The sequence below is a fragment of the Cryptomeria japonica genome, unplaced genomic scaffold (genome assembly GCF_030272615.1).
Source record: "Cryptomeria japonica unplaced genomic scaffold, Sugi_1.0 HiC_scaffold_156, whole genome shotgun sequence".
NCBI classification, from domain to species: domain Eukaryota; kingdom Viridiplantae; phylum Streptophyta; class Pinopsida; order Cupressales; family Cupressaceae; genus Cryptomeria; species Cryptomeria japonica.
In genome coordinates this window covers 279,788-287,797 of record NW_026728978.1, presented here as the reverse complement: position 1 = coordinate 287,797, position 8,010 = coordinate 279,788, and the positions used below count along the sequence as shown (strand labels likewise).

At 57.7% G+C, this 8,010-nt stretch overlaps 1 non-coding gene across 1 annotated transcript; it reads left to right on the top strand.

Annotated features, from left to right (window-relative positions):
- Positions 1 to 6,390: 6,390 nt before the first annotated feature.
- On the top strand, positions 6,391 to 6,509 carry LOC131866886 (5S ribosomal RNA). Its single transcript, XR_009365485.1, has one exon. It is a non-coding gene; the product is annotated as a 5S ribosomal RNA (ribosomal RNA).
- The last annotated feature ends 1,501 nt before the right edge of the window (positions 6,510 to 8,010 follow it).

The window sequence follows — 8,010 nt, the reverse complement described above, 5'->3', positions numbered from 1 at the left end:
GGGGCACGGAGGGGGCTGCGTGAGACAACACAGTCCCCTATATAAGTTATTTGTCCGATTCTCACACATCCGAAGAATGGTCATCAAATCGGACAACAGCCCAAACTTCCGACTTCCGTCCCAGAAAGCCCAAGAGCTATCTAAAACGTTCATGGCCGGAACTCGATCGCGGCTATACCAGTCCGCCAAGCAACCCAAAAGCTAGACTGGAGCTCTAGTCGAATCACCTCTGTGGCCATTGCAAGGACGTGTTGGAGCGACTACCATTGCCGAACCATTCCGCAGGTCGAGTCCATACCAAGGCCGCATAGAGATTCACGATGAGCTCCTGCATAGCAATCAGGAGACTTGCCGTGTCCATCACAATCGATAAATCCTGGTGCAAGATTTTTGCATCCGAGCGCTCCAACCAGTCGAGCACCAGCATCAATCGACATAAACGGGCACGGGGGGAGGATGCTCGAGAACACTACCTCCCCTATATAAGTTATTTGTCCGATTCTCAAGCAGCCGAAGTCTGGTCATCGAATCGGGTCAAAGACCACAACTTCCGACTTTACCCACAATGCAAGTCATCGAATCGAACATCGGCCCCCGAGTCGGACTCCATGCGTATGTCAGGTCATCGGACCCAAATTCCGCCTTCCTGCGCATGGCGGGCCATCAATATCAACTCGGTCATCGGACCCAAACTCCGCCTTTTTGCGTATGGCACGCCTTCAAATCGGTCATCGGACCCAAATTCCGCCTTCCTGTGCATGGCGGGCCATCAACATCAACTCGGTCATCGGACCCAAATTCCGCCTTTCTGCGCATGGCACGCCATCAACTCGGTCATCGGACCCAAATTCCGCCTTCCTGCGCATGGCAGGTCATCGGACACAAATTCAGACCTCGCCAATATGCCTACGTATCGAATCGGTCATCGGACCCAACTTCCGACTTCATCCATACTGTAGGGTCTTTGAGGTTGGCGCGGTGCGCTCAACCCAGGGAGTCGACCCATCGAAGCATACACCTCCCCTATATAAGCTATTTGTCCGATTCCCACACCTGTGTAGTTTGCACCTCTGACCAGGACATCGACCCCAACTTCCGAACTCGACTGCAACGACGGCACCAGCGCCTTGGTGCGCACCTTGCGACGCACAGTCCCAACATTCGCCTTCCTGCACATGGCAGGTCATCGGACCCAAATTCCGACCTCGCGAGTATGCCTACATATCGAATCGGTCATCGGACCCAACTTCCGACTTCATCCATACCGTAGGGTCTTTGAGGTTGGCGCGGTGCGCTCAACCCGGGGAGTCGACCCAACGAAGCATACACCTCCCCTATATAAGCTATTTGTCCGATTCCCACACCTGTGTAGTTTGCACCTCCGATCAAGACATCGACCCCAACTTCCGAACTCGCCTCCAACGACCGAACCAGCGCCTTGGTGCGCACCTTGCAACGCACAGTGCCAACATTCGCCTTCCTGCACGTGGCAGGTCATCGGACCCAAATTCCGACCTCGCGAGTATGCCTACATATCGAATCGGTCATCGGACCCAACTTCCGACTTCATCCATACCGTAGGGTCTTTGAGGTTGGCGCGGTGCGCTCAACCCGGGGAGTCGACCCAACGAAGCATACACCTCCCCTATATAAGCTATTTGTCCGATTCCCACACCTGTGTAGCTTGCACCTCCGATCAGGACATCGACCCCAACTTCCGAACTCGACTAAAAAGACCGCACCAGCGCCTTGGTGTGCACCTTGCAACGCACAGTGTCAACATTCGCCTTCCTGCACATGGCAGGTCATCGGACCCAAATTCCGACCTCATGAGCATACCTACTAATCGAATTGGTCATCGGACCCAACTTCCGACTTCATCCATACCGTAGGGTCTTTGAGGTTGGCGCGGTGCGCTCAACCTGGGGAGTCGACCCATCGAAGCATACACCTCCCCTATATAAGCTATTTGTCCGATTCCGACACCTGTGTAGTTTGCACCTCCGCTCAGGACATCGACCCCAACTTCCGAACTCGCCTGCAACGACCGAACCAGCGCCTTGGTGCGCACCAAAAGTGCGCACTTTTGGAGGGCACTTTTGTGCGCTCCAAAGGTGCGCACTTTTGGAGGGCACTTTTCTGCGCTCCAAAGGTGCGCACTTTTGGAGGGCACTTTTTGGAGGGCACTTTTCTGCGCTCCAAAGGTGCGCACTTTTGGAGGGCACTTTTTGGAGGGCACTTTTCTGCGCTCCAAAGGTGCGCACTTTTGGAGGGCACTTTTTGGAGGGCACTTTTCTGCGCTCCAAAGGTGCGCACTTTTGGAGGGCACTTTTTGGAGGGCACTTTTCTGCGCTCCAAAGGTGCGCACTTTTGGAGGGCACTTTTTGGAGGGCACTTTTCTGCGCTCCAAAGGTGCGCACTTTTGGAGGGCACTTTTCTGCGCTCCAAAGGTGCGCACTTTTGGAGGGCACTTTTTGGAGGGCACTTTTCTGCGCTCCAAAGGTGCGCACTTTTGGAGGGCACTTTTTGGAGGGCACTTTTCTGCGCTCCAAAGGTGCGCACTTTTGGAGGGCACTTTTTGGAGGGCACTTTTCTGCGCTCCAAAGGTGCGCACTTTTGGAGGGCACTTTTGTGCACTCCAAAGGTGCGCACTTTTGGAGGGCACTTTTCCTGTGCTCCAAAGGTGCACACCTAGGTGAGCACCTTCGACCACACCTTGTAGCACACCAAACTCTGACTTTCGACTTCATCCGCAATGCAGGGTCTTTGAGGTTGGCGCAATGCGCACAACCAGGGGAGTCGACCCATCAAACCCAACACCTCCCCTATATAAGCTATTTGTCTGATTCTCATACATGCGTAGCCTGCAGGAGCAATTAGGACATCGACCCCAACTTTCGGCTTCTAAACGAAAACAAGGTCTTTGAGGTTGGTGTAATGCGAACAACTAGGGGAGTCAACCCATCAAACCCAACACCTCCCCTATATAAGCTATTTGTCTGATTCTCATACATGTGTAGTCTACAGGAGCAATTAGGACATCGACCCCAACTTTTGACTTCTTAACGAAAACAAGGTCTTTGAGGTTGACGTAATGCGCACAACCAGGGGAGTCGACCCATCAAACCCAACACCTCCCCTATATAAGCTATTTGTCCGATTCTCATACATGTGTAGCCTGCAGGAGCCATTAGGACATTGACCCCAACTTTTGACTTCTTAACGAAAACAAGGTCTTTGAGGTTGGCGTAATGCGCACAACCAAGGGAGTTGACCCATCAAACCCAACACCTCCCCTATATAAGCTATTTGTCTGATTCTCATACATGTGTAGCCTGCAACAACGATTAGGACATCCACCCCAACTTCTGAATTCGTCTGCGTTGACCGCACCAAAGGTGCACGCCTTGGTGCTCACCAAAATCCGACTTCCGACTTCTTCTGCTATGCGGGGTCTTTGAGGTTGGCGCAGTGCGCACAACCAGGGGAGTCAACCCACCGAATGCAACACCTCCCCTATATAAGCTATTTGTCTGATTCTCATACATGCGTAGACTGCAGCAATGATTAGGACATCCACCCCAACTTTTGACTTCTTAAACAAGACAGGGTCTTTGAAGTTGGTGCAGTGCACACAACCAGGGGAGTCGACCCATCAAACGCAACACCTCCCCTATATAAAGCTATTTGTCCGATTCTCATACGTGTAGTCTGCAGCAGCGATTAGGACATCGACCCCAACTTCCGAATTCGTTTGCATTGACCGCACCAAAGGTGCACGCCTTGGTGTGCACCCTGGAGTGCACTTTGGTGCTCACCTCGGTGCACACTTTGGTGTGCACCTCGGTGTGCACCAAAGGTGCGCACCTTGGAGCGCACCAAAGGTGTACACTTTGGAGCGCACCACATAGGGTCTTTGAGAGGTTGGCGCAGTGCGCACACCAAGGTGGGTGTTGAGGTGCGTGCCGAGGTGGGTGGGTGCTAGGGTGCGCTCCATGGTGGGTGCCAGGGTGGGTGCGTGCTAGGGTGGATTCCAAAGAGGGTCATAGGGTGGGTGCCAAGGTGGGTTGGTGATATAGTGGGTTCAAAGGTGGGTACTAGGGTGGGTTCCAAGGTGGGTCACAAGTTGGGTGCCAGGATGCGTGGGTGTTAGGTTGGGTGCCAAGGTGGGCTCCTGCGTGGGTGGGTGCTAGGGTGGGTTTCAAGGTGGACGCGAGGGCGGGTGCCAAGGTGGGTAACAAGTTGGGTGTTAGGATGGGTGAGTGCTAGAGTGGGTGCCAAGGTGGGTGGGTGCTAAGGTGGATGCCAAGGTGGTTCACAGGGTGGGTGGGTTCTAGGGTGAGTTCCAAGGTGGGTCACAGGTTCAGTGCTAGGGTGGGTGTCAAGGCGGGTGTCGAGGTGCCTGGGTGCTAGGGTGTGGATGCCAATGTGGGTCATAGGGTGGGTACTAGGGTGGGCTGCAATGTGGGTGCCAAGGTGGGTAACATGCTCGGTGGGTTCTAAATTGGGTGCCAGGGTGGGTGTGCACCCACCTTGCCCGAGGTGGGTGCCAAGGTGCCAGTGTGGGTGGGTGCTAAGGTGGATGCCAAGGTGGGTGAGAAGGTGGGTGATAGGTTGAGTGGTAGGATGGGTGGGTGCCAAGATGGGTCACAGGGTGGGTGCAAGGGTGGGTAGGTGCTAGGGTTGGTGTCAGGGTGGGTGGGTGCTAGGTTGGGTTCCAAGGTGGGTGCGAGGGTGAGTGTCAAGGTGGGTCACAGGTTAGGTGCTAGGATGGGTGAGTGCTAGGGTGCAAAGGTGCCAGGGTGGGTGCTAGGATGGGTCGATGCTAGGGTGAGTGGCAAGGTGGGTCCACAAGTGTCAAGGTGGGTGCCGAGGTGGGTGCCAAGTCGGCGACTGCTATGGTGGATGCCAAGGTGGGTCACGGGGTGGGTGCCAAGTTGCTAGGTTGGGTTCCAAGGTGGGTGCCAACGTGGGTGCTAGGGTGCGTGGGTTAAAGGGTGTGTCACAACGTGGGTGCCAGGATGGGTGCGCACCCACACTGGCCAAGACGGGTGCGGGTGCAAGGTTGGGTTCCAAGCCCGGTCACAGGCTGGGTGCTAGGATGGGTGGGTGCCAAGGTGGGCACCAGGGTGGGTGCACCCACCCTGGCCAAGGTGGGTCACGGGGTGGGTCCTAGGGTGGGTAACGGGGTGGGTACTAAGGTGCGTGCCAAGGTGGGTCATAGGGTGGGTGCCAAGGTGGGCACCAGGGTGGGTGTGCACCAACCCTAGCCAGGGTAGGTCACGGGGTGGTTGTCGGGGTGGGCGTCAAGGAGCCAAGGTGGGTGGCAAGTAGCCAAGTTGCGTGCCAAGGTGGGTGTCGGGGTGGGTGCCAAGGATCCAAGGTGGGTGCCAAGGAACCAAGGTGGGTGTCTGGGTGGGTGCCGAGGTGGGAGCCAGGGTGGGTCCCAAGGTGAGTGCAAAGGTGGGTGCCAGGGTCAAGGTGAGTGCCAATGTGGGTTCCAAGGTGCCAGGGTCAGGGTGAGTGCCAATGTGGGTTCAAAGGTGCTAAGTTGGGTGCGAGGTTGGGTGCGAGGGTGGGTGGGTGCCAAGGTGTGCTAGGTGGAAGCCCGGGTGGGTCGGCATCCCATGGGTGTCGAGTTGGGTGCCTGATGGGTGCTTCTTGTCAAGTTTTAGTCGTCGGGACTCATTTCGAGCCTTAGAGGTCGTTTCTTGTCCGGTTGCCCTGTCTTCGACCTGGGAACCCAATTTTGGTCCTCGGGTCCCATTTTTTTTTGTCTCGCATCCCACTTTTGGCCTGTGGCCTTTTCGGGGTCGATTCTCGTTTTGGGCATCAGAGCATGTTTCTTCTCCTAAAACCCAATATTTGTTTATTAAGTCTCGGAACACATTTTTGTTCTCGTGGACCCATCATGGGTCTTGGAACGCATTTGTGGTCCTTGGGTCCCATTTTGCATCCCGAAACTTGTGTTTTGGTGCTTGATCCCTATTTTGGGTGCCCACCTTGCACCAAGTGCGCACCCGGGGCAAACCGAGCGCCTTGGTGCACCGGGGCAAGATCGAGCGTGCACCCGAGGCGCCCCGAACATGCACCAAGGTGCACTCGGCCCACATGTGAGCGCAGGTCGTTGCGCCCGAGGTGGTGTGTGGGCACCGCGTTGCAGACGGGACACTGCACGCACACGACGCCCCCTCCAGGTGCACGCACGTAGGCCGGGCCGGGTGCACACCCGACGCCCTAGCAAGGTGCGCGCACCCGGGCAGGGCTCACACTTGGCGAACGGGGCGCACTTCGCGAGGGAGGGTGTGCACCTCGACGGGGGTGGGTGGCCGGGGTGGATTCGCACGTGGGTCGCGGTTTGCTAAGTACACACTGCGACAAGCTCATAACGGGTGCGATCATACCAGCGTTAGTGCACCGGATCCCATCAGAACTCCGCAGTTAAGCGCGCTTGGGCCGGAGTAGTACTGGGATGGGTGACCTCCCGGGAAGTCCCGGTGTTGCACCCTTTTTTAGTTTTTCGCCGGGCGTCGCAATGCTATTTGAATAAACCTTTTGCCCGTTTGCGTTCTCGTCGGGGCCGGGCCGGGCCGGGGTGCGCTGCCCGCACTACCGCGCGCGCGGGGGCGACACCGAGCGCGCACCCGAGGCGCCCCGAGCACACAGGCCACGGTGCAACCCGGGCGTTGTGCGCGCACCCCGGTGCGCCCGAGGTGCTGCGCGCGCACCCAGGTGAAATCGGTGTGCACCTCGGCCAGTGCGCGCTCGGTCGAGTCGCGCACGTTGGCCAAGGTGCACGGTGATGTTTCTTACTCTAAGGTTCCGCACCAGACGCCCGGGACAGGTGAGCGAAGCTGGGCGGGGCCGGGTGCGCGGCCGGGGCAGGTGCACGCAGCTGGAGAGAGCTTTGGAGCACACTTCGGAGCGCACCAATGATGCGCTCCATTCAAAAGTTTCCTGAAAAGGCAAAAAAAGTTGAGATTATAGAATTTCCCACTTGAGAGATTGTAAAAAAAAAAAATTTAAAATGAAGGAAACGCGGGTGCCAAGGTGTGCGCAGCCCAGCCAAGGTGTGCGCACCAAGGCGCCCACCCTGGCGAAGGTGCACGCAAGGTGCGCACCCGAGGCAAACCGGACAATTAACCCAACTTTCGACTTCGCGCGCACCTTGGAGCGCACTTCGGAGCGCTCCTTGGTGCGCACCAATCTTGGGCACCTCGGAGTGCACCATGGCGCCCACCAAGGTGCGCACCCGGGGCAAACCGAGCTCCGACTTCGTGCGCACCTTGAAGCGCACGAAAGGTGCGCACCATGGCGCCCACCAAGGTGCGCAGCCCAGCCAAGGCGTGCGCATCAAGGTGCGCACCCTGGCGAAGGTGCGCACCCGGGGCAAACCGAGCTCCGACTTCGTGCGCACCTTGGAGCGCACAAAAGGTGCGCAACCCAGCCAAGGTGTGCGCACCCCGGTCAAACCGAGCTCCGAATCGTGCGCACCAGAGGTGCACGCCATCGTGCGCACCTTGGAGCACACTTCGGAGCCCTCCTTGGTGCGCGCCGATGTTGCGCACCTCGGAGCGCACCCGGGGAAAACAATGCAATTAACCCGACTTTCGACTTCGTGGGCACCTCGGAGCGCTCTCGGGTTCGCACCTCGGAGCACACCGAGGTGCGCACCTTTGATGCGCTGCCTTCACCAATTTCCAGAAAAGGCAAGAAAACATTGAGAAGGTGTGCGCACCGAGGTGCCCACCCTGGCGAAGGTGCACGCGAGGTGCGCACCCGGGGCAAACCGGGCTCCGACTTCGTGCACGCCGCACCTTGGAGCACACTTCGGAGCGCTCCTTGGTGCGCACCAGGGCGCGCAACCCAGCCGAGGTGCCCACCCCGGCGAAGGTGCACGCGAGGTGCGCACCCGGGGCAAACCGGGCTCCGACTTCGTGCACGCCATGGTGCCCACCGCGGCGAAGGTGCACGCGAGGTGCGCACCCGGGGCAAACCGGGCTCCGACTT